The sequence below is a fragment of the Equus asinus genome, chromosome 18 (genome assembly GCF_041296235.1).
Source record: "Equus asinus isolate D_3611 breed Donkey chromosome 18, EquAss-T2T_v2, whole genome shotgun sequence".
NCBI lineage: Eukaryota > Metazoa > Chordata > Mammalia > Perissodactyla > Equidae > Equus > Equus asinus.
The window spans coordinates 7,681,644-7,708,817 of NC_091807.1; the positions used below are offsets into that span (position 1 = coordinate 7,681,644).

A 27,174-nucleotide genomic window follows, 5' to 3' on the forward strand; every position below is an offset into this window, starting at 1 on the left:
GCTGAAGCACTTCCTCTAGTTCAAATGCAAACCTTACTATCAAAAATGAACTAAAAATCCTTATCTTGGCAATTCAATCCCCAGCTTGCCTTTCCAGTTGCATTTTCTTTAGTTATTATGCTCCATTTCCAAAACAGTTCTTGTACTGCTCCACTTTCTAACTTGCATGTTTTTCCCCCAAGTTTTTATCTCCACTTAAACTGTCCCCATTTCCCCAGCTCTAACTCCAAAAGTCCCATCTACTGTTTGAGGCTTACGTCAAACACATATGTTGCATAACGTCTGCCATCACCTTCTCTTCCCATGGCCACTGCAATGTGACAACTAAGCTCCCATCCGCTAAATTTCCAATGGGTTTATTTCCTGTCTTCTGGCACCCATGTGACTTATCATATATACTGATTATTTATTATATCCTTCTCACAAAATCCAATAAATATAATATCATAAAAGTAGCAGATCAGCATGATGATGTAAGAAATAGCAGAGTAAACAAAGCCCTGTGGATTAAACCTGGAAAGTTGACATGGTTCTGAAATTAGAAAGCGTAGGGGTAGTGCTTTCCCTGCCAGTGAAATGAAACCACTGCTGGTGGTCTTTAGCATCAGGTATAGAGAACAAAGCTTTCGCCAAATCCTTAGTTGCATAGCAGTTACCAGTTACTCTATTGATTTGCTCCAGTAAAGAAACTACATCTAGAACAGCTACTGAAATTAGAATTGTTAGTGCTTGTCTTTATGATAATCCACTGTCCTTTTCCAAAATCCATTTGACTTCTGTGCAAGCCAAACAGGCAAGTTACGAGGGATGCACCTTTCAAGTCTTTGATGGAGGCACAAATACATGCAATCTAACTTGGGATGTGGTGTTTATTTTCGTTTGGTATTTTGGTAGGGAAAGGAAGCTCTAGGGGCTAGGAGAATTTTTTGCACTAATCCTACTCTCCTACTATAATAGTCCTCATGATGTTTTCTGGAATAAATGTAGTTATTTTACCAGCATTTGGCAACTGACTGAGGTTTAATATTGGTATTCGGCCTTTTTCACAGCAGAGCACAGAAGTAATACCAGGTGTGGTGTTTTTCATTCACTCTTATTTTGTGTGTGTTTACCCTGTGATTTACTCAAGTATTAATATCCTAGACCATTCCCTTTTCCATAAAACTTTCAAAACCTATGCCTTAAACACATCACAATACGACAGAATTTCTCTTTCATTAGATGTGGAGTTGTATGGCTACATTAGTCCTGACTTACCTTGTGCACATATTTTTTGTTTGGTTTGGTATGGTTGGTTTTACTTTCCTCAAAACTTAGCACAGCAACCTAGCACATATAACAATGATAATAATAAACTAAAATTTTCAATTGGTTGCTATGAAAGAGGTGCTCTGCTAAGCTCTTTATATTCATTGTTATGTCATTTTTTCTTCAATATGATGCTAGTACTAATAGTAGCTGATACTCATATGTTTCTATGTGCCAGGTTCTCTTACACATATTAACTTATTTAATTCTAATAACAAGGCTTTGAAGTACATATACACTATTATTATCACTAGTCATATCACTATTAAGAAGTAATATATAATAAATACCTGATAGAGAGTTCAAGTGACTTGCCCAAAGTGGCTCAACTCCCAGCTGGTTGAGTTGAGATTTAAACTGATGGAGTCTGGATACCGGGGCAATATTCAAAACCAACACATTATGCTGACTCTCAATTCTACATCTAGCATTTTTTATGTATTCCTGTTCTTCTAATTATATGACCATTAATTTATTTGTCATGAAATTTCTTATACAACAGTTGAACTAAAGATGTTCTCTATTCCAACTGATAATAAATTCCTTGAGAAAGTGGCATATGATGTTTATTTTTGTATTCTCGCAATTAACACAATGCCATATTCATATTTAAGCTACTCAGTAATTATGTTTTTTAAACTGATTAGCCAACTGTGCTCACATTGGAGAAATACTGCATGGTAGGAGCTGGTGTTGGGATGGGTGTTCTTGATATAAAAGATTGCATCATGGGAGCAATCAGCCCTGAAAGTTACCAGGTGTTGTTTAAGATGGATCAGTAAATCCCAACTTCCCAACAGGAGACTCCCAGAGAGTATTATAGTTTAGTGGTTGAGACAATGTAATAGTGTCAATACATGAACTAGAAAACAACCATCTCATTATTTTTGCTGTTATAACCGAATTAGACTACTTGGGAATTCAATAAAGTGTTTGATCATTAATGATAACTTCTGAAAAAGAAAAAAATCTATCTTGTCTGCCTATCCTAAAGTCCCTATATAATAAGGAAGCAATAAATGAACGAATATAGGTATGATAGAGGATTTGAATAAAAGACTCAAAATGCAAGATTTTAAATGTATTTAAATATGTGCATTTCATAGCATGTTTAACCCAAACTTTCAAGTGTGTAAACATCTTTCCATAATATCAGAGTTACAATTGTTATTTCCAATGGGATCCATTATTATGGATCACTTCTCCTTAGCATATACACTTATTGTCAGAAATACTATCTGCAAAAGCTTGATTACAATCATCACTTACTCCTAGGAACTAAATTAAAGAACGACTGCAGTACACCAAGGATCTTTTATCAATATGACCTGCCAAGGCTAATATGAGGATGGAAAATATAAGTGCTCAAACATTAACATTGCATCCATCTAAATGAGGTAATAATCATTCTTAACTTATAAACTGTACTGCTTTTCAAAGCTCCAACTACATAATATATTCCTAGCATTGACATTAGCAATTTATAAGAGATCCAGAGGAACTAGACAGACTTCTATTTTAAGGTGGATTGAAAAGTATATTAGAAGTGTGTGCTGAATGAACCTCCCACGTGCAGAATCTTTTTTTTTTTTTGAATACCACCTCAAAACAGAAATAATGCTTTTTGTGCTTTGAAGCACAGAAATTTAACTCACAGCGTCTCTAGACACTAATAGGTTAGCATAGCCAATAGGATCGTTTGATCAAAATGAAGCAAGGGCTGTATTTTGGGCTCAGCCACCGGCTGAAGAATGAATTAGACAAAATCCTGAAGGTATAAGAGCTTTCTTTTCTCTGACTGCAGGTACAATTAGCAAGGCATGCTGAGAACCTTGGGTGAAAGGAACAAACAGGTGTTATTACTCTTATTTCCTGTGTCAGTGCATTTACTAGTATAGTAAAATGGAAGGACATTGATTCAGAAATCAGTAAACCTGTGTCCTAGTTCTGGCTTACATCTGAACTTGCCCTGATAGCAATCTCTCTGAGCATCAGTTTTTTAATACACAAAATAAATTTATTATTCCCTGATCTGTCTTATAATTATCTCTGTTAGGATAAAAAAATCAGTAGTTCAGATTAAATCTTGCTTAATTATAGAATTTTTACCTCACATTAAAATTGTAATAATAATTTTTATATTATGTACATAGATAGACAAACATACACATATATATTTTGGTGTGTATGCATGTGTATACATATACATATATATGTGTGTATATATACATACTTATTTGTATACACATATATATCTGTGTGTTTTATGAAGAGATTTATAAACTGTCAAGTGTTGCATATTTATTTCATTTACTCCACAAATATTCATTGGATGCCTTATATAAGTCTGATCTGTCTTAGTCTTTAGCTACAGAGAGAATAAAGACACTGGCTTTAGGAGGTGCTAGTCTAGTTAAGGCAGAACATTTAAACAGATAAATAATAAAGACCAAAACATTTCAAGGTCTATGACAGAATTATGTACAGGCTAAAAGAAGCCACAAGAGAAAGAACTAAATTCATCATTTGATAGGTCGAAGCTGGACACTATCCAAGACATTTGTTAACCGCGGTTATGAATAGGACCTATAATGAGACTATCTTATCTCTACAGCAAATGCACAAAATAGATGTTAGAAACCTGAGGCTCCAGTTTTTTATAACTCACATATAATGATTGTCCACTCTCCCTTGTTGTTTCTTCTCTGAACCTAGGAACTACTTTCATGTTAATTACTTGTAGTGTATGTTTGTTTATATATTTATTTTTCCCCACTAGCTAGTAAGTCCCCAGAATATACAGACTTTATTCATCCTCAGCACTCTGGCATAATGTATGAATGAGTGAATGAATAATATTTATGACAGTAGAAATTCAAAGACACAACAGGAGCAATTAAGACAGGAGTCTTCATTATGTAATTTTTAGCATAGTATTGATTGCCCAAGAGAAATCTCTTGTGCCTGAAATGTTTCCTAAACCTGAAAGAAAACTAAGCCTGCATGTGCGTGTGGGAGGGGTGTGTGTGTGTGTCTGCGCGTGTGTGAGTATACATACATACACGTCCATAAATGGTCAGGTTAATTTTAAGATGGTGAAGTGGAAAGAATATGGGCTTTCAAGTCAAGGCTGAGGCTGGAGTCCAAATGATAACACCTTGGGTGAGAGCTCTCGGAACTTTAGTTTCCCTTTGGGATTTAAAAAAACAAAACTGGAAATCACAGGCTTCTGTTGTTGTCTCTTTTACAAGGCGTAGCCACGGCAGTACAAGACTATTGAAATAGTCCACATTGTCATTGAGATCATTTATTTTTATTAATTTCTATAAATAATGGCCTTTATCACTATTTGTCTCCAATTGCTGGCCTTTGAACTTCTTCCCTTCCAGCAAAGGAAGCAGTAAATTTGATTAGAGTACTTGCATGTCCCCAATGAGTTCTTTGTAAATATAAACTTTACATTACAAAATGTGCATGACTGCCTATAAGAAAGCATGGTTGTCCAATGAAAACAAAGAGGGCCTAACTAGTATTAGTGATGTGTTCTCATGTACATATGCCGAGGGAAGCCGACCCTCAGAGGATTAAATAAGTTCAAATGTCTCCTTACCTCATGCACAAGTGCAATGATTTTTTTTTTTTGGTAAAATCATGTTTTTAAAAAAGTCTTTACTTATACATATACTAAAATTATACAGAATATCATTTAGGGGCCGGCCCCATGGCCAAGTGGTTAAGTTCAAATGCTCCACTTCGGTGGCCCAGGGTTTTGCTGGTTCAGATCCTGGGCGTGGACATGGCTCTGCTCAGTCAAGCTATGCTGAGGCGGCGTCCCACATGCCACAACTAGAAGGACCCACAACCAAAAATGCACAACTATGTACTGGGGTGGCCTTTGGGGAGAAGAAGATGAAAAAGGAAAATAAAAAAGAAAAGAAAATTGGCGATAGATGTTAGCTCAGGTACCAATCTTTAAAAAAAGTAAAAAAGAATGTCATTTAATTCCACTCAGATACCTAAAGATTTCCCTGATAACAGCATGTACTGTGGTCACGTCCTTTCAGAATTCCTCCAGCAATTAATGTCTATGCTGTTCATTGAGCTCTTTTATGAATGAGCCTTGGGTTTGCGGCCTATCTCTGTAAATAGACTATAAATTGTTTGAGGGCAAATGCCACAAAATGTAACTCATATCTAGGATAGTGCTCAAAACCAAACATTTGTTGATAATGATGTTGAGTCACTTTGAAAAAAACCTTGTAAATTTTCCTCTCAAATTTTCTTCTAAACTAAATTTGCTTTAGTATCCCCGAAGCACTGTGCTATATATTCAGGACACAAAGAAACAGAATGCATATTCCTTTCTCTAAAGAAATCATAATTTAGTTAGGAAGATTGAAAACTACATAAAAAAGCAGACTCAAGGTGACATATAGTTGTCAAATAAGGGCTTAGAAGGAAAATTAAACCTAAAAAGGAAAACCTGTATCAAAAAGATGTTTGTGGAACTTAAGAATGTGAGCTTTTTCTTAATTATAACTTAGAAATTTGCACATAGCATATTCTAGTTTCACTGAATCCTTAACTGAAAAAAGTGTTTTGCTACAAAATAGAATATTCCACTCATTCATTTTAGAACAGAATGATAAAAGATAAATGATCTTAGAGATTGTAATTCAGCAACTATCTGATCTGATAAATTACTCTACCTACAGATACAATAATTAATCTTATTTTTGCAAATCTCATAGGTATAGAATTCTTAATATTTTTATTAAAAATATATAAGGTAATCAAATGTAATATTAATAACCGAAATCTAGTTATTTGATTATGACTTTCTGCCACTCTTAACGTTCACATGTTAGTAAAAAGTGTACATGACAGTGAAATTTAAATTATGAAGCTCTAATCTTCTGAGTTACCGACAAGCTTAGCAATTTCACTATGTCCCAGATCCATATTTTAAACTCTATTATTTCATCAGAGTTGTAAACTGAAGGGCTCCCAGTAACGTAACAATGCCTAGTTAAAACAGTCCTGAAGATGCATGAGGAGATGAATGGGTCCAGGACTAACCTTAGGCAAACCGCAAGATCCAAAATGTCCACTGTTCTCTATCCTCTCCTGTCCTCCTATGTTCCTCTCTCGGGAAAATCCTCCCCTCCAGTGTAATTTGTATTAATTCTCTATCAGAGGCAGATACGACTGAGGAAGGAGCAGAAAATGAGTTTGACTAGAGCTATGGATACCAAATGGAGTGGTTTGGATTTATTCCATGATCCAGCTCATTTTTAACTGTAGTGTCTTGATATAATATTCTATCAGTAATTTGTTAATAAAAAGCAATGAATCAAAGTCACAAATTATTCTTTTAATAAAAGAGGCTTATGTCTCTACCATCCCGTTTAGTCCCTCACATTTCAGTAGGCTTTTCTGACTGAATAGGAAGAAAAAAGCAAGCAAATAGCTAATGAGACCGAAGCTAAGTGTGCCAAGCTGGTTTGTCCCTCATATGAATGCCATAGATCTTGTGTGTTAAGGCAGAAAAAGTGTTGACAAACACTCTTTTAGGAAATGGGAGACCAACAATTTATTTTGAATAAAGGGGAAATGTTAACAGATTTTCATTGAAAAATAATGTTGCTATAGTGGAGGGTCCAGGAGAGCAGAGCAACACTGAAGTCAGGGAAGTACGGGGAAAAGAAGGTATTGTCAAAATCCAGCTGAAAGATGAAAATCTGATCCAGACAGCGTGAACAGAAACTGACAGATTCCAAACTGATTCATCTGTCAGCCATTTTTCTAAGCTCTAGATCAATTCTGAAAATAACTTCAAAAAGAGGAAAGTAATGCAAGTTTCATAAATAACTATGGGCACAGACTTTATTTACTAACTGAGGATTGCTCAGAACCTCTTTTTTGAAACTGTTCTTTGCAGCTCAAGGCTTCTGTCTTTTGACAACTATTGCAATAGTGTTTTCTTTTGTCCTAGGCTTTGCTCTCTAAAGCAGAGGATAGAAAACTTGGTTTTCTACTGTGGCAAGGCAGCTAATTAACAGAATCAAAGTGCTGTTGCCCAAATTGATCCCAATAAATGAAACCCATTCAAGTCACAAAAAAGTCGCTCTTTGACAGATCATGGCAGAGAAATTTCAGTTAACTTAAGAGTTCACAACCACAACAAAATGGCTGAACTAGTAAATATTTAGGTTTCCATGAATATATGTCTCTTTCTTATTAGAGTCTGTGTTAAACACTCAGACAAATGGAAAGTCTGAAAGCCTTTTTGAAGTGGTCCATCTAGTCAGCTTTCCACACAATGATTATATATCTTCTACTTGGACAATTCGAATACGTCTGCCAGGTCTCCATTCTGATGAAAACAACTTACATGTGTCTAATATATAATTCTTGTTTCTAACAAATAAAGTAAATCTTAAAATAGTTAATATGTATATTCTATAATTTGTCCTTAAATGATTGGTATGACGTTGGATAATTATTTGGTCCTCTAGGTACAATTACAAATAGACGAATTTGTGGCTTAATATCTTTCAAGATAAGGCTGAAGGCCTTGGTGAGTTTTTTATTCAACTACTCTCTCTTTGAGTTTCAAAATTGTATTTTAACTTTAAATGATAATAAGTTTGCATCTCATGGTGACTAATTTGATTACACAGCAAAATAGCAGATAATCTCAATTTCAATCAGTTGCTACTTAGCTGTCGTTTTTTTGTAAAAAAAAATGATTTTAGGCTGAAGCTTGCTATTTAGTAAACACAACTCATGGGGCAAACTGAAAACAAAACTCTAGTTTTGCATCTCACTTGATTTTTTCTTTTTTATTGGGAGTAGTTTTCACTGATACTGAATGAAACATTTGATCCTTTGGTCAGTTTTAGGTAATTGAAGGTTCTACAGTCAATTCACGTCACAAATGCAGTCTTGTTTCAGAAATCACACTGTTCAGTCTCCAACAATCAAACTCTGACCTTGATTTAGCATCCTCTCTTCTCCCTTCTTCAGCTAGTGCCTGGCAGTAGACTGGCCATTTCGGAGGTAGAGGGTACAGGGAATGGGTCTTTCTATCTTACTCACCTCACCCTGTACTCACCTGTTCCTGTAAATGCCAGTCCTAAATTAAAGGGAGTGGAGGCCAAAGAGGGGAAGGGATTCTCTTACTTGGACAGATACCGTCATCTGGCAGCATTGCCAGAACTTGACCTGGCAGATGGTCAAAGCTTTTGTGGACTTTTTGGAGGTTAGCCTCCTCTGGCTACAACACCTGTGACTTCTTGTTTGGTACATTTTTTTCAGATGCCTGCTTCACCCTCACCTCTAAACCCTCAGGTGTCTACTTTGTACACAGACTGGCAGTTGGAGTCCTATTGGCTATCCCGGAAGTCCTGCTGGACAGAACATAAAATGGTTCCAGGATGGCTCCACTCTTGTTGTCTATACCTGGTCTACAGGAAAAGCTCAGGAACTTTTTGCCCTTCCACAAGTGAGAACGCAGTTATTTCATGAATGAAGTCTCTTCTTTCTCTCAACCCTCCACCTCAGTCATGACCTTGCCCTGAAGAATGTCAGGGCATTTGTCAGATAGCAGATCAGAGTCCCCCACATTATGAGGACATATCCCCAGCTCTCCCAACGTTCCCAGTGAAGCCCCTCTTTCTAGGTTTCAGCTAGAGGAGGGATGACTCCCACTCCTCACCCCAGGGATGGGTGGTGGCACTTCACGGCCAGCACCAGCTCTTGAAGGAAGTCTCTGCACAAATATGCTCTCTTCTTACTCCACTTTCTTTCTCAATCCTTTTGTTATGGGTATTAGAGCCTTCTAACCAGTTAAAATTTTTTTGGTTGATTTCCATTTTGATCTGGCATCTCACTTTAGAGTTTATATCTGTGGGATCACAGTGCCTCAGTTGAAACTTCCAATTTTCATATATGGTTACATTAATATTGGTCATTTTGATAACGAAACATGCCAGTTAAATTTCTAAGTAAAAAATGAATGTAAAAATCCTCTTCTTATTATACAGGCAAATTCTTTTCCTCCAAATTTTACATGCATTTTAAGTCCTTGTGCAAAGAAATGCTTGCACATTTAAAGCACACACGCTGTAGTTTTATTCAGATTTAAGAAAGATATATCTTTTACTCTCTGCTTCCTCTTCCTCCATACAAACCAGGAATCAATATGCAGATGTTAGAGTTACAGACCCTCTTAGGATGACAGATCAATAAAGAACCCCATTGAAAAATGCTTGCCTGGAGGGGGAGAATATAAACTTTTTTCTTATCTCTATAAGGCTTTGCTCCCAGGACCAAGCACTTCTCGTTCAGTGTTAATAGTACTGAATTTCCGTGCTGCTTTTTCATGTCAAAGGCACTCTTCAAATATGTACTTAATTAAGCCTCTCTTTTAACAGAGGTGGCCCTGTTCTCATCGGCTCACCTCCCTTTCCTATCTCCTGTGTGGAGAGTTCTCTTTGAAGTCATGCAGGAGAGATGCGCAGGGATGAAGGAGATGAGAACAGAGCCAAGGGCACTTGTAATGAACTTTTGATGGAAAAGAAGTTTAGATTAATTCAGCAATTCTAGCTACCCTCTATTTAGGATTCTTATAAGAGGAAGTATTAAATTACAGAAAGATAATAAGTCAGATTTTATGTTAGCTCTGAAAGTCTTGCCCTCTAAATGCATTTGTGGACATCCTGTGGATTCCTGAGGATTTAGAACTCTGCAAATTTTCAGTTTTATAGGACTTATTTATTTTGTATTGTGCCTGGACACTTTATATTTATTTCTTATGATTGCCTTGAAGTTCACAGCTGGAACTTGACTTATTAAAAGGTATCTGTTTGTCTGAATGCTTCTCCTTGAATTGATTCTTGAAGGTAGTCCACGATGATTTGTAACTATGCATACCATCCATAACTGCACTTTTGGAAATAGATGTTGATCATTTGAGAAAGTGTTTTCTAACTGCTTACAATTTAGAGGCAATTTCAATAGTAAAATGGAATCTAATGTGACTATACAGTGGCTGCCAAATAATTCATTTTAATTTCTTATCTCCGATTATCTCAGTCATTTCCCAGAAAATTATTTTCTTAGATTGCTTATTTAAAGATTTACAAAAAGATGCAGCAAATGTATACAACATAAATAACTTAATGGTCATAAGTTTCATAATTACAGTAACTTTTCTTCATTGTACTCTTGTTCAGGCATGCTGAATCTTCTTTGGGACATTAAATTTCATAGACTGGCTCATGTTGTATTATTGCAAATATCATTTTGATTTTTTCATGCATTGCAGACAAGATATAGAGGTAAGGTAAGAGCTGTATTGCATACTTGATTTTCAGTTTACCTGAACTTATTAAAAGAACTATTGAGAGTCATTTCTTTTTTAATCCTTAAATTGTTTTCCAGGTCACAGATATTCTACTCAACAGTGAAATTGTCCTTACTAGTTTCTACAAGATACTGATTACTTTTCTTGTGATATTTTAATAGGTTTATGCTCAGAAGCACTAAGGTTCAGAGTTTGGGAAATTTATACAGAAAAACAGTTTAGGTATTTCCAGTATTTTTTCAACAATTCCTGATATGTATTGATGAAGAGACACCTCAGATTTTCTTCCTTTTGCTAAGTTACTTTCTATGTTACTTAATTATATTTTTGTCTATTAGATTACTCACCTAAACATCACACGTCTTCAACTTTTTATTAGTCAATCATTCCAACCCTTGTTCGTACACTCAGTTGAAAATAAAGTCACAACAATTAATGAGATTTTATTAGTCAAAGACAGTTACATCCTAATGATACCTGCCAAACCACACAAAATTATACTTAACAGCACCTGAAATTAGCATTAAAAATAATATAAATAAAATAAAATAATCTATTATGCTGAGCAAGATCCCTTGTTTGAATCTACTTTGGATGATAACCCTTTGCCAGGAATTATGAAATCTGCATACCTGATTCACATGACATCTAATACTACACCAAGTGAAGATAAAGGTCTCAATATTTTAATTTAGACTCTCCATACAACTATCAATCCTTATTTTTCCATCACTAGTATGCTATTTATTATTCTATAATAAATTAGACAAATAGCATATACGTAGCATCCAAAGATGAATGTAAATTCCCCCAAGGATTTAGCACCTAGTGTCCTCTCTGCCTAGAACGCTCCCTGCCCAGCTCTCCCACACCCACCTGGGCCCCCATCTAAAGAACTCTCCTCCCCACTGAGTCACTACCTGTTGTCATTTCCTTCATAGTATCCATTGAGATCTGAATAGCTTTATTTATTTATTTGTTTACTTATATGTTCATGTCTCTGCTGGTTGATACGTAAGCTCCAAGAGGGCAGCAACCTGGTCTCTTTCATTGATCATTGAATCTCTGGGTAACGGAATAGTGCCTAACTCACGGTAAACTCCTGGTAAATGCTGTTCATTCATTCCCCTAACACACATCTGTTGAATGAATGCGTACATTATTGAATGAACTGCATACCTGTCTATTTAAAGTTGGAGAAGAAGTACCCCATGCATCAGCCCATACAAAGTGGAATTGACAGCTAATGTTAGATTGTGCAGCCAGGGGTCATCTAGAGGCTCTAGGGTAAATGCAGCAGAGGTCCTGAAAGCTCCAAGGCCCTTTTTGGCTTTTATCTGTTAGTATCACTGATGGAGAGCAGCACTGTGTAAAGCGGGAACTCTCAGTATCCTACAAGATGGAATTTGTTTGTACACAGCACCTAATAATTGTTAAATATCCCGAATATTTTTACTTCAACCTGGTCTGAAATTCTATCTAATAGTCACTATGAACTGGGATATTGTTTTTATACTGTTTAACTAAACATATCACCTATAAGATGATGCACCTATCAGAAGATAAAATTAGACATGCTGACTTTCATTTTCCAAAGAGAAGTGCCAGCATCTAAAGTAATGAACTATAGTTTGGTTTCATTCTGGACCAGGGTGAGTGAAAACCATTGGGTCCAACTGCATTAGTTAGAGTGAAGACTAAGCTGCTGTAATGAAGATGCTCCAAAATATAGAGACTTCAAAATGCACATTCAATTTTCTCTTATGTAATAGATCCAAGTAAGCAGTACAGGCAAGCAGGCGGCTCTGCTCCACAAGGTCATTCAGGACCCAAGTCCTTACATGGTGATTCTACCATCACTTAAGCTGCTGTTCTCCTCCTTATGGTCACAGCTTGATCCCACAAGTGACCACACTGCAGCTCATAGGACGGGGAAACTATAAAGAATTCACATGCCTAATATTTTAAGACTCATAGTTGAAAGTGTCACTTTCACTTTTGGTCACGTTCTATTTGTGAAAATGTAGCCATAGGACCATATCCAGCTGTAAGGGAGTCTAAGAAATATGCTTTCTAGCAGGGCAGCCACATTCCCAGCAACAAATCTACTATGAAAGAATGGGAAAAAATGTTTTGTTGGGCAGTTAGCTATTTCTACCATCAGTCAAAGAGAGCATGAGAATGGTAATCCACAAGGAAAATATTACATGGTTGCTGGGGGTATGATCACGAAAATAACAGCAACAATAATTAAGAATAAGTTTTCAGAAATATAATGCACTGTTGATGCCAATTTTACATTTAGCTTATATCAATATTGAAATGGTAACTTATGCAGTAGAAAACTACTAACAGCCTTTTTATAACTACATCAGAGAATCAAATTGAGAAACTCTGCCATAGCGTCATGTACAAAAGCATTTTTGTTTGTTCTATATAAAGGAGGAGCAAGGCAAGGCATGCTAGAGCAAAAAGTCAATTCCCGCGTGTGAAGTGTGGTCCTTAATAAACACCATGTCATGAACTGTCATATTTTAAGTCTACTTCTAAATATAGCTTTCTGTTACTCTATGAATTCAGTGGCTCTTGATCTTTTAAAAAATGTAGCTGCCTAGAATCTTCTGATTTTCTGTGACCCTCTCTCTGTTCTCAGAAAAGTGAAATATAATAAAATTTTAAGTGAAATAAAATTCTTAGTGAATTTAATTTTGATTTGGTTATTTATCTTGATTTTATAACATTATTTGAATCCATTGGGAAGTACTGAATTATGGTTTATGTATTTCTTCCACAAATCTTTGCTAGCCCACCATCTATAAGCACTGTTCTGGGCACAGAGGATGGAAAAATGAATAACAGGCATCCTGCATTTGGTGAAGTCATGGTCACAGTCTTTTTAATGGGGAAAGCAAGAGTTACTTGTACAAACACGCCAACTAAAGGAAAGAGAAATTCACCAAGAGAACTTAAGCTAACTTTATTTTTTTAATTAAGCAAATAATCTTTAGTAATCCCAAATATATTTTATTTAAAGATCCTAAAATTAGATTTCTTGTTATTGGCCATTTCTATTTTTTGCTACACAGGAATAAATTTAAAAACATATCTATATTGTTTCAGTTTGTATTATAAGTAGTAATTTTAAAACTGCATGCAGTATGCATGCTAGCTGTTATCAGCGTGCCAGCTCGAATACACTTATGTGGCAGATGGATGAGGCATAAAGCAGGGAGTCAAAGTACACTAAAAGTTTATGATTTCATTGTGAAAACTTTCATATTGGAAAATATAGTCATTCATAGCAGGGAAGTTCATTTTGAAGTTTAAAAAGTCACTCCTCTTATCTTCTTAACTTGAAAATAATTCTAGTGGCAATTAAACTCTTACCAAAAGAAATGCAAAATAAAGAAGAATCAGTTTGGAGGAGTTCTTTAGAGACCATCAGCTTTAATCTCTGAACTTTAGACAGCAGTCCATTTTATATACCTATAACATATTTTGGTGACTACTGTATCTTTAAATATTGAAGAGATATTTCCATAGACATCCATTCAAGATTTTTCTGGCTTAAAATCTTTCATATTCCCAAGACATATCTTTATCTATCTCCCCCCTCAATGTCTTGGTTTTAGATGTCCCAGATAGGATAATTTTGAGTTCAGTCCAAAACCACCACCCATAAATGCACAATGACATCTCAAGTTAATTCAGAAACACATAAATAACATGACTGCTAGTGTCAAAACTGTCTCTAAAGAAAGATAAGATAGCATGAGCTTGTTCCATTTTGTTCCAAAATATTTGTTAAGGGTAATAAGAAAAAAATGTGATTGTCAATCTACTAACAAACTGAAAATGCTGTGGCTAGAGGGACCAAATCTGTTGTCTCTGAGTAAATTGTGGAACCTGGTAGAACAGGCTAATGAGAGATTTTTGTTCTTAACAGAGTGAGAGTGAAGGCTTTAATGTGCCACTCAAGCTTCCTCTATGAGAAGTGCCTGTCCAAATACAGAAACCACATGGAAACTGATGCTTTGAAAGATTCCAGCCAATTCAGCCATACCAAAGTATATGGCTCTTCCTCTGTCACTAAGGCCATCAGTGTAAACAACTGTTAGTTTACAGACTGCATAGTCCTCATTTCCAATTGGGAAAAAAGCTCTCCTGGCTATTTTTAGAAACTCTCTTACGTAAGGTACTAAAATGTACCCTATTAAATATGCTAATGCACCTACTAAAATGCTTTCTTATTTCCAGGGAGAAAATTAAATCCTCTGAAGTTTGTGACTGAGAATCTCATGCTTTGGAAAGTATCTTCATCTTTTCCTACCGCTAAGTCTTTTTCTCATCCCCATTTCTCTGCTCCTCCCTCAACAGTTAAGACTGAAAACCTAAGGCACTTTTTTATTCTGGCCTTCATCTTAGAAGACTGTTTCTTTGCACTGAGCTGATAGTTAAAAGTTTTCGAATGTATTCTGGTTGGCGGACTGTGTGATTAGTCCATTGAAGTGTGTTTCCACAGCCTTCTTTTGTAGTTCTCTGTTGCTATGCATCTTATTTTTATGTCTGTCTGAATTGAACTATACTTACCATCTGCTGTTTCAGGCTCTCAAATGATCTGAAACCTTTGAATTTTGTTAAATCATTCCTCGTTATTGCTTTTTTAGTGGTATCTATAAAGTCTATCTATTTTCCTCCTTACTATTTCCTTATCTCTGTCATTTACATACTCTACTCACTGAGATACCAAGACACAAACAACCAGTTTCAAACGCAAAATCTCAGCCCAAAGGCAACTGATCCTCTGTTCGAAGTCAACTTTCTCCATCACTTTGCCTCTATTCCAATGCTTTCATTTACTTTATTCACAGCATGCTGACATGAAGTCCTTCAATGATATCTTGATAGTTTTAGTGTATTAGATCCTTTGAATTTGTTTTAACTATTGTCTTAGAAATACTTTTTCCCTCAGCACGAAAGTTTGACTTTCCATGTCTTTTCCTTTATTGCTTTAGTTTTCCCTATCTCATTTTTTTCAGTAACTTCAATATTTAGTAAACATCAAGGGTTTTAAAAAAAAGTAATGGGCATGACATTGCCCTGAAAAGAGGTAGAAAAGGAGAAAGCTGTTCTGATCTAAATTTGGGGGGACTAGTCAACAACACTCTTTTTTCTTCCTCATTTTTATCTTAACACATACAAAGATTCGGAACCTTTCCATGGCACCTTGGTGTCCGCAGGCCATCACAGGTGTAAGACTTCACAGAAGATGCCAGGTAGGAGGAAGGGGTAACACACCTTTGTGGTAACGCACCCAGTGACATAGTAGGGACTATAATCTACTTCTATTTACAGAATCTTTTGTTCTAATCAGTCATCGACTCCTTCCTTCTTTCATTCATTTATTTGTAAGTCTTTCAGTTATCACTTACTGCACAACAAACTATTCCCAAATTGGTGGCTTAAAACAGTAATGATTTGTTATTTTTCACAATTTTATGGATTGTTTGGGATCAGCTAGGCTGTTTTCCACTCCACCTGGCTGGAGTCCCTCATGAAGCTGCATTCTGCCAGGGGCTTTGCTGGAGTTGGACTCTCCCAGATGACTCCATTCCATATTTGCTGGGCTGATTGAAACGGCTGGGGAGTGCTGAGCTTCTCTCTCAGGAGAGTAGTCAGACATCTTACATGGTGGTTCAGGGCTCCACAAACGCAAAGTAGAAGGTGCTAGGCCTGTCAAGGCCTGAGTGCAAAACTGGCACAGCATCATTTCCTCTGCATTCTAGGAAGTAAAGAAGGTTATAAGTGCAGCCCAGAGTCAAGAAGAGGGAAATAGATTTTGCTTCTTGATAAGAAGAGTGGCATATCTAGGCTTGGGAGGAATATTTTCCTGGTCAAAATTCACATTTCTCACACATGCAAACTGCACTCATCTCCAAATAAGATCCTCAAAGTTTTATCCAACCATGGCATTTGGTGGCTCAAAGTACAAGATCTCATCATTTAAATTATGCCCAGATATGGATAAGGCTCATCAGATGCAACTCCTTTTAATCTAACAAACTTTGAACTTAAATATACAATTTATCTGATGCTTGCATAACCAACATCCAGTGGTGAGACAGGGACAAAATAACTACAATAGACACTTCTGTTCACAAAGGAGGAAGATGGAAATCATAGTCATGAGTTCATAGTAATTCCAAAACTACAACTGGGCAAACTAAAGGAAGGAAGGGAGGAAAGAGAGGACAGGAAAGGGGTGGGGAAAGGAGGATAGGGGAAGGGAAGGAAAGGAAGAGAAGGGAAGGGAAGAGAGGAGAAAAGAAAAGAATAAAATTAAATAAGTGTATTTATGTTTTCTCATGAAAACGTGAGAACATGTTTTCAGGTCCCCTGATTTCACCACGAGCAGTGAACGTTTCTTGGTTAGTCCCCAGTTCTGCTCCCTAGCAATGGTTCCATAATATGTTGTTCTCAGCTGGGTTCACTCTCTGGGATCTTGGGACCTCCCTCTGAGATATCGTCCCTTTTCCACAAAAAAATAGTCCATACTTTCATCTGAGAAGCTCTCTCAGCCTGCTTCCTCCCTGTAGAAATTTTGAGCCCACAGGCTCTTTTTCAGTTTGACCTCTGCCCTTTTGGGTCTGACTTCATGGTATGTTTTCTAGGAAAATTTCTTAAGAAGTTTGCAAGTGTTCTATAGATATTTTTGAGTCTTACTCCTTGCCCCCAAAATCTCATGGTTTAGGTTTTTGTTATGATAGCACCTACTCCCATGTACTAATTTCTGTATCACTCAGCATTCAGTGAGGGAAGCTAAACAATTATAGACATGGGATAATGGATTTATTATAGGAATTAGGCCTCACACAAACGGGAAAGACTGGGGTAGTGAAGATCCGAAAGAGAAGCTTAGAAGATCAGAAGCATCACCAACTCATTGATCTAAGAGGCCAGGCACATCCAGCTTCTGAAACAAGACCACAAAAAAAGTACCTAGTGGAAAAGGCTACAGAAAGGTCTGCTTTTCTGAGTATCCATCCAAGAAACTGGTGAAACATTGGTCACCAGGGTCAACAGTCAGGAAGAAGCGCTAGATTCAACGTGGAGCAGAGAGGGGACAAGCTGGGACCAGCCAACACCTCTGTGACTAACCATGACAACTGTAGAGAACAATGGTTGCTGCCTCACTTCAACCTCTCAAATTTCGTACAAGTTTCTTTTTTGGCTAATTCCAGCCTGGCACAGGGAAGGCTTTCTAAGAAATGGCATTCCCAACTTAAGCAAGTTGACAAAAGAAGTATCTAGCACAGGTAGGAAGAGTGAGCATTGCCTCCCAAAATTACAGTGACTCCAGAAGGGGCTAATCCGGGTTTTCATGGCAGACCCGTACATGAACAATTTTGCATCTTGACACGTCTACACTTCAGAGAGATCATTGAGAAACTATGTAGAATAGTGGCTCCAATTTTAGAGTAAGACAGTCTGGATTTTAATTCTAGACCTGGCTTACTAGTAACATAGCCATGGGAAAGTTATTTAATTTCTCTAAATTTCTCACCTTAAACATGGAAATAATAATAATAATATTCATGTTGAAAATGATATGTCTAAAGTAATTAACGCAGGACTGGAATACATTAGGTACTTGATTCTTCCTAGTTGGTATTATTACCCTTAATAATGTAAAATGTCTTAATCTTCTTCAAGCATATTAAATTTTTAAGTGTTTTCATCAATTACCAGAGTATCTAAAGGCTTGAAAAAGTGGATTTTCCGAGATATGAACAGTTTTACCATCTATGATGGTTAATTTAAGTGTCAACTTGAGGGGTGCCCACATTAAACATTATTTCCAGGTGTGTCTCCAAGGATGTTTCTGGATGAGATTAGCGTTTGAACCAGTGGAATTGGTAGATTGCCCTCCCCAATGTGGGTGGGCATCACACAATCCATTGAGAGCCTGCATAGAACAAACAGCAGACGAAGGAGGAATTCGTCCCTTTTTTCCCGTCTCACTACTTGGACTGGAACATCTTTTCCAGCCTCCAACTGGGATTTGCACTACTGGTTTTCCTGGTTCTTAGGTCTTCAGACTCATACTAATTTATACCACTGGCTTTCTAGGGTCCCCAGCTTGCAGATTGCGGAAATTCTGAGCTCCATAATTGCTTAATAAATCTCTCATGCACGCGCGCTCTCTCTCCTATTTGTTCTGTTTCTCTGGAGATCCCTAATACGCCTCTTTGCCCCCTGCCTTGATTGTAGACCCTTACTTCATAATCAGATCAATTCTAGACTTTGCATCTGTCTCCCATCCAAATCCTCTCCCCAGAGTCTATAAAAGAGCACAGTGCCACCACTGAGCAGGCAAACATAGGTTTGCATGCAAGCCTGCTAATTGTGTGAGCCTTGGCATCTCACTTGATCACACTTAGGATCAATTTCCTTATCTATAAAATAGGAAAAATACAATGCCTGGCTTTCAGTATTAACTGAGATGACATTTATACCACACATCTAATTCATAGACCCTCGACAAATATTTTTCAAAATTATTAAATTCTAACACCCTTCTGATAAGGAGGCAGAAGCCTAAGGCCCTGGATGTATCAACACAAATATTTCGTTGTTTTTTTTTTTTTTGAGGAAGATTAGCCCTGAGCTAACTGCTGCCAATCCTCCTCTTTTTGCTGAGGAAGACTGGCCCTGAGCTAACATCCATGCCCATCTTCCTCTACTTTATATATGGGACGCATCCTACAGCATGGTTTTTGCCAAGCAGAGCCATGTCCACATCCGGGTGAACCCCGGGCCGCCGAGAAGCCAAACGTCCAGACTTAACCGCTGTGCCACCGGGCCGGCCCCAACACAAATATTTCTGAAAAAGTACTTTCTGATACAATTCTTGCCTAAACTTGACATCTGATACCAAGTCTGGTCTGATAATTGTAGAAGGCTAAGCACTGAATGCTCCTAACCAAGGCATTAGTTGACTCCCTCCTGCCTTGATGCCAGACACGTCTGAAGGGACATCCCAGCTCCAGAGTTCCTGTGAGACCCGCTGAGGCCTTTTTTGTGATTGCCTCTCAGTTCAACTTCTCCTTCCATCCAGCCTTGCTTCATTCACTCTCCAATAACTATTTATCTGAAAACATGTCCCAGTAAACTTCCCCCATAAAGTTGTGCATCTCAAAGTCTCTTTCCTAGAAAAACCAGCCTGTGTTTAATGTTACAAAGGAGGTGGGGGAGAGTGGCAGTTGGGGAGTCTTCCAAGGTCAAACAAGTTAAACAGGCATCTATAGAACTTCTAAGAGGATACTCAAGACAGAGATATAGCAGGCAGCATTTAGAAAATGGATTACTTGGGACAATGTTTGGATTAGACTGCCCCACAGTAGAAATAGGTGTCCTTAATAACAAAGAGATTGGAGACTAGATAAGTCTTGTTACTCTGCTTCCTTTCTTTCTATATCTGAACTATAGACACTGCCATCCTAAGTCACTTCCGCTTGATCTTGGATCAAATTTGGAACTGGCAGTGGCACGTCAAGCAGAGATACAAACCTCAGACATAGGATGACATTGACCCTGGCCCCCAAAGAGTACTCATCAGGACTCTCACTAGCAACAGAAAATAAAATTTAGGGTGTTTTTAACGTGCAGCAGACTGTTAAAAAGCAAAGAGAGAGTGATGATGTAGTGAAATGTGTGTCTAGCCAAAAATAAAAGCCAATGTGCTGAGCTACATTTCTCTTTATAGAAAGTAAACACTTTTATTCTCTGAAATATCTGCCCAGGTGTTTTATTATATTAGAGATTTTAAACAGTAACCTGCTAACACCCTTAAAAGCTTAGTCAGAACAGGGGCCGGCTCCGTGGCTGAGTGGTTAAGTTCACGTGCTCCGCTGTGGCGGCCCCGGGTTCGGATCCTGGGCGCGGACATGGCACAGCTCCTCAGGCCACGTTGAGGCGGCGTCCCACATCCCACAACTAGAAGGATACAACAGTGTACAGGGAGGGGTTGGGGAGATAAAGCAGGAAAAAAAAAAGCTTATTCAGAATAGATTGAAAGTGGTTCCCTCTGAAATGAGGGCCAGCGCCCCTATGACTATCCTTCATCAAGAAAGATGAAGGATTACAATATTTTGACTACTTTGAGAGGTATCTCTACCTCTTGCCCACTCTTTTTTTATTATTTGCAAAGTACTGATAAGTTGAGTGATTCAAATATTAGGGAGTTATTGCTGTGCATCTCATAGGAATATCCTGAGAGAAGCTCGGGCAGAAAGACATATTTAAGCAATTTTTAAAACTAGTATGTTTACATTTTAGGAATGACTCATCATATTCTATTGTGTAAATACATATTTAGACTAGTAAAACTCTTTAGAAAGCTATGAATTAAAGCCAAATGTAAGTGTTGAAGTTAATCTTTTCTGCCTGCTTTAAGCGCCATTTTGAATGAGTGGGGTGAATTGGACATTGTGCGTGTATAATGATGAAAAATGGTGGGCTACAATATGGAATAATTCTTTTGATTTCCAGAGCATAATGGCCTATGAATTATGTTTAAAATTAATGAAAGGGAAGATAGAGAATGATTTAAATCTCATCAGTAGCTATTTTTCTCTTTCTCTGAGGCAGCAATGAGCCGTTTTCTAAGGGGTTTGAACTTTTGTGAGCAAGTCCCTCTATGCTTCTAAAAGGTCTTAATTTGAAGCTGAACCTTTTTAATGATGATTTGTTTCACTTGAAAGAACAAACAAATAAGCAATTGGACTTCCTGAGAGGTTTTCGTTGTATAAAGACAATTTCTTTGCAAATCTAAATAAATTGTTAACATTTGGAAGGACATGTACATTACAGCATATCCTTTTGCCAGGAAGGAGCCCTCCTTCCTTCAACTTTACAAACAACCATAAAAAGAGAGGTTATTTCTCCACGGGAAGCAACTTGGATTTAAAAAGAGAGAAAAAGTGATTTGAGAAAAATTTCTTTTACTCTAATTGCATTCTCCAACACTAAATAAAGAAAACCAATTTCTTTCAATACAGTTATTGCTTTAGTTATAGATTTACTTGCCTTCTGTTGGACCACTCTTTCATTTGTTGTTTAGGGGAAGAAACTTTAAGAAGACAAATCTCCCAATGGTGATAGAAAATTACGTTATTAGAGATATAACCAAATGGGATGCAAAATTCGGCAGCATGTTTGAAAGGAGAAAGTTATGATGTCTCAGATATTCTGATGCTAATATCCAAATTCCATGCTTAAGCATCAGGAAGCACTCAGTTCTTATCCTTCAAAGTTACATCCTCCGTCCTCGATCCTACAGTTCAGTTCAAGGACAAGCCAGGAGAGCTGGTCTGCTCACAAGCTATTAGTTGTCTCCTCGAGCTAATTCTCTTCCTCAAAATCCATCTCCTTTAAGTCTTCACTATATATCTAGAGTGGCTTTTCCTAGTCCTGTATTTCACAAAGTGCAGTACATGAACCACTGACTGTGTAAAAGTCAGTTTTCAGTGATACGTAATATTCTCTTATTTGGTATTAATATTTTTCTGTTTATTTTATAGTTACCTTCTATGTGTGGTTTTCCTATTTATAAAAGGAATACATAGCTTTAAAAAATAAGTTTAAATAAAGAAATCAACTCAAAATATTAAATAAAATAATATGGCATATTTATGAAGAAGCTTAAGCAGAGTCCTGCTCAAATAAAATATACGCTACTTGGCTTTCTCATTCTTGACATTTGACATTGAAGAGCCTCTTCTTGAATTTTCTTCTCTTCATCCTACGATTTTGACCAAGGTATATTTTCTCTACACAAACTCCCTTGATGATTTTGTTTGTTGTTTGTTTGCATTTTTATGTTTTAGCTACCATCTTTATGTAGATTGCCAAATCTGCTTTATTCTCTTTCGACTTCCACTGGCACTTCTTAAAACTTCAATGCAATTTGATCTGGCTACGGCATTGTAAAGTACTCATTACTGGCCACCTTGCCGTCTGTCTTTCGCTTCTCCAATACAACCCACAAAACTGCCAGTGTTCTCTTATAAAACATAATTGTTTCAGATTACTCAGTTGCTGAAAAAGTCTTCAGTGACTCCTGCTGCATAAAAAGGACTAATCTTTAATAAAATATATGGTATCTTCTCTACTCTCAGCCTAATCTACCTTTGCAACCCCATCCCCCAACTCCCAACACCTTTAGTCCTTCCTTCTTCATTTCATTTCTGCCCCTGGTTCCTTGTCTCTATCTTTCCGTAACATATTACTCTAGGTTCTGGTACATCACACAATCTCTTCTGTTCATACCACTTTATCGTATTTTTTTGAGTTGCATTCATTAAATATGATGACACTTTAAAGAAATAGGTTTTGTGTTTACTATTCTGCTACGAAATCTTTAGGTTTTTACTTTTATAAAAGATTGAAGTTTTCTTTTTTCCCTGAAAATATGGAAGATTATCTTAAGAATATGAAGATGGAAACTAACCTAATTTTAAGAATGTTTTACTTATAATATCAGAATTTTTTAAATTGGTAAAAAGTTGGCTTTAGAGAACTTACACTCAGTTATCAATGTGTATTATCTATCTACTTATGAGATAATCTATAATAATTATAGTGAATCACCTGAGAATGTAAACAAATGTTAGTATTAGTTTAACCAAAATGTAGCTAGAAAGCTAAGCCTGTGATAGAACAGCAAAATCAGATCCCGGGTGCAGACCCATTGCACTCATCAGCCATGCTGTGGAGGCATCCCACATACAACAAATAGAGGAAGATTGGCACAAATCTTCCCCTTTTTTTTGTTTTTCATGTTTTTTTCTGGCTTGGGGAAGATTAGTCCTCAGCTAACATCTGTGCCAATCTTCCTCTACTTTTTGCAGACGAGATGCCTCCACAGCATGGCTGATGAGTGCAATGGGTCCGCACCCGGGATCCAAACCCGCATACCCAGACTGCCGAAGTGAGCGTGTAGAACCTTAACCACTGGGCCATGCAGCCAGCCCCAAAGAGCACACTTTTTCACAGTGAAATTTGCCACTGTGATTGACTATTTGGGGCAATGACTTTTCACTGAAAGTATCCAAAGAAATACTTTTTACTGAAAACGTCCAAGAAGAGGCCGAATGACCTTAGATGGTGGATTTGTAGAAAGAACCCAGAACTGCTATGGTTAGACCGAACAAGGCCTACAACTCTGAGGTTTGAATGGTTACTTTGATTATCAGATATTTGCTTTTGTAGGTTCTTCCTTGATGATTTCAAATCAAGGATGCCAGTATCTATTCATGAAATTATTTTTACTGAGCCCCGCGTGTGCCGGCTGCTTAAAAATGAGCCATGTACATCTCAGTGTTTTTCTATTGGCAAAAGGTTAGAAATAGCAGGACCAGCTTAGAGCCCATCAGCCTACAGTTCACCACGGGAATAAAAGGAAACCTACAAGGAAACTAAACCTTTTCCCCTAGCAGTCTTCTAAAGAGGAGGAAAAGAGAAACTAAAGAAGCAAGAAAAATAGTGTGCCCATGCTTTCCTCAGAGTCTGTCCCTGGCTCTGACTCTGGACTTAAGTGTTAGACATGTTTCGCAGAGAAAAAAAAAGGTGTGAGGTTAACAAGGAAGAGCCACATTTACAGATTTCTTTTATTTGCAGAGGTCTCTAAAATAGATGCCAGAAATGGGGAAAAAAAGCCAGAATTCATGGCTCTGTATATCTAGGTTTTGATAGAAAATTGAGAGGCATCCATAAATGAAAATTAACTAAAAATAAAGCTGTCATTTAAGTAATTTGAATATGCATGCACTTTATCTCAAACTTCTTCACAATTTCCAGAGTATTTTAGTACCATTTAGAGATTCAGCTTTGAAAGGCTTGAGATTCACTTAGAGATTCACAAAAAGGAGAATCTGGGTAAAATCAGAATGCGGAAGAGGATCCTCTGGGTGTTAGGGTGTTATCTAACCACAGATAGCACGATATACAAAGGTGCTAAGGACAATTTTGCATGCTTGATGCATTTTGACATTAACTTTCAATCAGATGTTCATATCTTAATCTGTCAAAACAAATTACATATGTATATTGAGGCTGGTTTACATCTCCCCTTTATCAAATTTTAAAAGATTAAGTTCTAATCTGCTAGTCTCATAGCAAGTTTTTCTTGAATCCTTAGATAAATTAACTACTAGCATTTAAAAACGTTACTCACGCTATAATAATTAGGAATTGAAACCAGCGTTTTATGTCACACGTTTTTACCTGCAGAGGAGCCAGTGACCATCGCCACCAAAGTCCAGCAGGAGAGAGGATGAGCACCCTGGGCAGACACGGGAGGAACAATCCAAAGTAGTCCAAATTGTTTAAGACTTCTATCTTATTTTTTCAGTCAATGCAAGAATTTGTGATTTCTACTTAATGATACATCCATATTTATTCTAATAAAAATAAAATAAAAATTCAAAATGCTTTTCTGCACTATTTTTCGGATTATTGACCTCTCAGGAAGATGCACCATGTGTCTCCTGCAGCTTCAGATATACACTGACATGACACTCTGTCCCCCTGGGCTCATGCACGTCCCAGTTTGAGAGACACAGACCTCTAGGACCAACAAGCCCTCTCTTCCCCTATACGCATTTGCACATGCGCAGTATAGTTTTATGCGCATTTTCACAAACTCTTCACTTACTGGATACAACAACCTGAGTTGCCCACAGGTCATAAGATTGAAAGGGACCCTAATCTCTGGCCTTCAAGCACAACCACATTTAAATTACCAAAGACACACGATAAGATGGATTGTTTTGAAAGCTCTGCAGAGAAGGAATTCCAAACAATCTTGGAAACTCATTCCATTTTAATATCAGGAAGTTCCTCTTTAATATGGGCAAAGTGCACTTTAACTCTACAAGCCTTGGGAGACCTGTAAAAAATAAATTCAGATAATTTAATTTAAAATAACCACTTGCACTAAGAGCCATCAGTTATACGCTACATGATGACAACAGTTATATTAGAAGGTCTCTACGACATATACGGTATTGACAGTGAAATTAAAATGTCAGTTTAATTTGCTGTTGTATTTGAAGCTTAATATTTAACCTTAAATATTCTTCTTTTCAGTTGCCAAGTTAGAATGAAAATTTTTATCTTACAAAGAATAAGCCATTTTTTAAACAAAAGCTAGACATATGCTGTGCTAATAGGTTAAATAAGCAGAAAGGTAAAGACAGATCTACTGTTCTCATGGGAAAAAATAAGAAAATCTGCTCCGTGTTTGCAGAAAAGAAGGAGCTTACCTTTGTGCTGGCAAGGCTGTGTCTGTATTTCTTCATCACCTGGTATCTAAGACGCGTTCAACAAATATTTGATGACTGACTGAATGAATGACGCATGTTCAACTCTGAAGAGGAAATAAACCAAGCCAAAAGCTGAGAAATAAGATTCATTGGTGGCTATAGTCAAATAGGTTTAAAAAGGAGAGTGAAAAACAAAGCTCTCATTGAGACCATGTAGAGACTCAAAGAAAGTAGAAGATGATAGTAGAAAGACACAATCATTCTAGGGTTTTCCATTTCAAGATGGGTGATGAGCACAGGACTTTACCTCTCCTTCTCCCCCACAAAAATCCTATTAAAGGGAAATAGAAGCAATTAGAAAATTAGAATAAGTTCATAGTAGCATTGGCCAGAAAGTTAAAGAACTTCTGAATATACTACACAGTAGGAGACAGATAGGAACACTTAACAGACCTGAGTAAACTTTAGTACAATATGGGACAACAGAGGCTTGCTCCCTAGTGAGTATTCCCATCGGAACTCCAGAATAGTCCAGCCTAAGAAGCAGGAACGTGGGTGCAATCAGTGGTGTAAATTAGTCAAGGAGCACAGGACAGCCACTCCAGCCCCATGCTCAGATTTGCCGGCATATCTGTCTCTAGGATAAAGCCTTAGGACAGGTTTCTAAAAGGAAACTTGACTCTGGCATCACTGCTGAAGACACAGGGGGGTGCTGGTGTTTTGTTTAGGTGACTTCCTTTGGTAGTAGACAAATACTTGAGCTCAGATAACCTCCTTACACATCTTAAAACAGTAAGCAGCTGTAAATCTCCTCCCCCTAACCTCAGGAGAGGCCCCTATAACCTGAATCAATGATCCCAATGAGGTTCACACAGCCAGTGGTCAGCAGACTGATGAGGCAGGCACTAAAAGTGGGAGAAAGCGTTAATCCAAGATGCAGAGAATAATTTTAAAATGAGAATAATTAATATACTCTGTATTATTCCTGAGACCATCACAAACGTAAAATAAACTGAGGCAATAAGGTAGTTTTGAATTTTAAGAGCACAACTACTAAAATTCAGATCTCAGTGTAAGATTTAAGTAATCACAAGCATGCAAAAGGGCATAAAGGAGAAATAAGAAAGAAATACTTAATCGAAGATTCCCATAGATGCAGATATGCAGATA

At 37.2% G+C, this 27,174-nt stretch overlaps 1 long non-coding RNA gene across 12 annotated transcripts in view; it reads right to left on the reverse strand.

Moving 5' to 3' along the window:
* The window catches only part of LOC106848013 (uncharacterized), a 122,879-nt gene that overhangs the window by 57,262 nt on the left and 38,443 nt on the right, over nucleotides 1-27,174 (reverse strand). For 6 of the 12 annotated variants that reach the window (XR_011495335.1, XR_011495336.1, XR_011495340.1 and 3 more), the window contains 4 exons: nucleotides 26,005-26,108; nucleotides 25,483-25,628; nucleotides 24,965-25,022; nucleotides 15,865-16,460 (listed from right to left, as the gene is read on the reverse strand). The exons of 1 other annotated variant lie outside the window; for it this stretch is intronic. This is a non-coding gene — a long non-coding RNA (uncharacterized lncRNA). Of the gene's footprint in view, nucleotides 1-15,678; nucleotides 16,461-20,471; nucleotides 20,675-24,964; nucleotides 25,141-25,482; nucleotides 25,629-26,004; nucleotides 26,109-27,174 lie in introns of those variants that run through there. 5 more of the 12 variants (XR_011495344.1, XR_011495337.1, XR_011495339.1 and 2 more) reach the window with 5 other exon arrangements.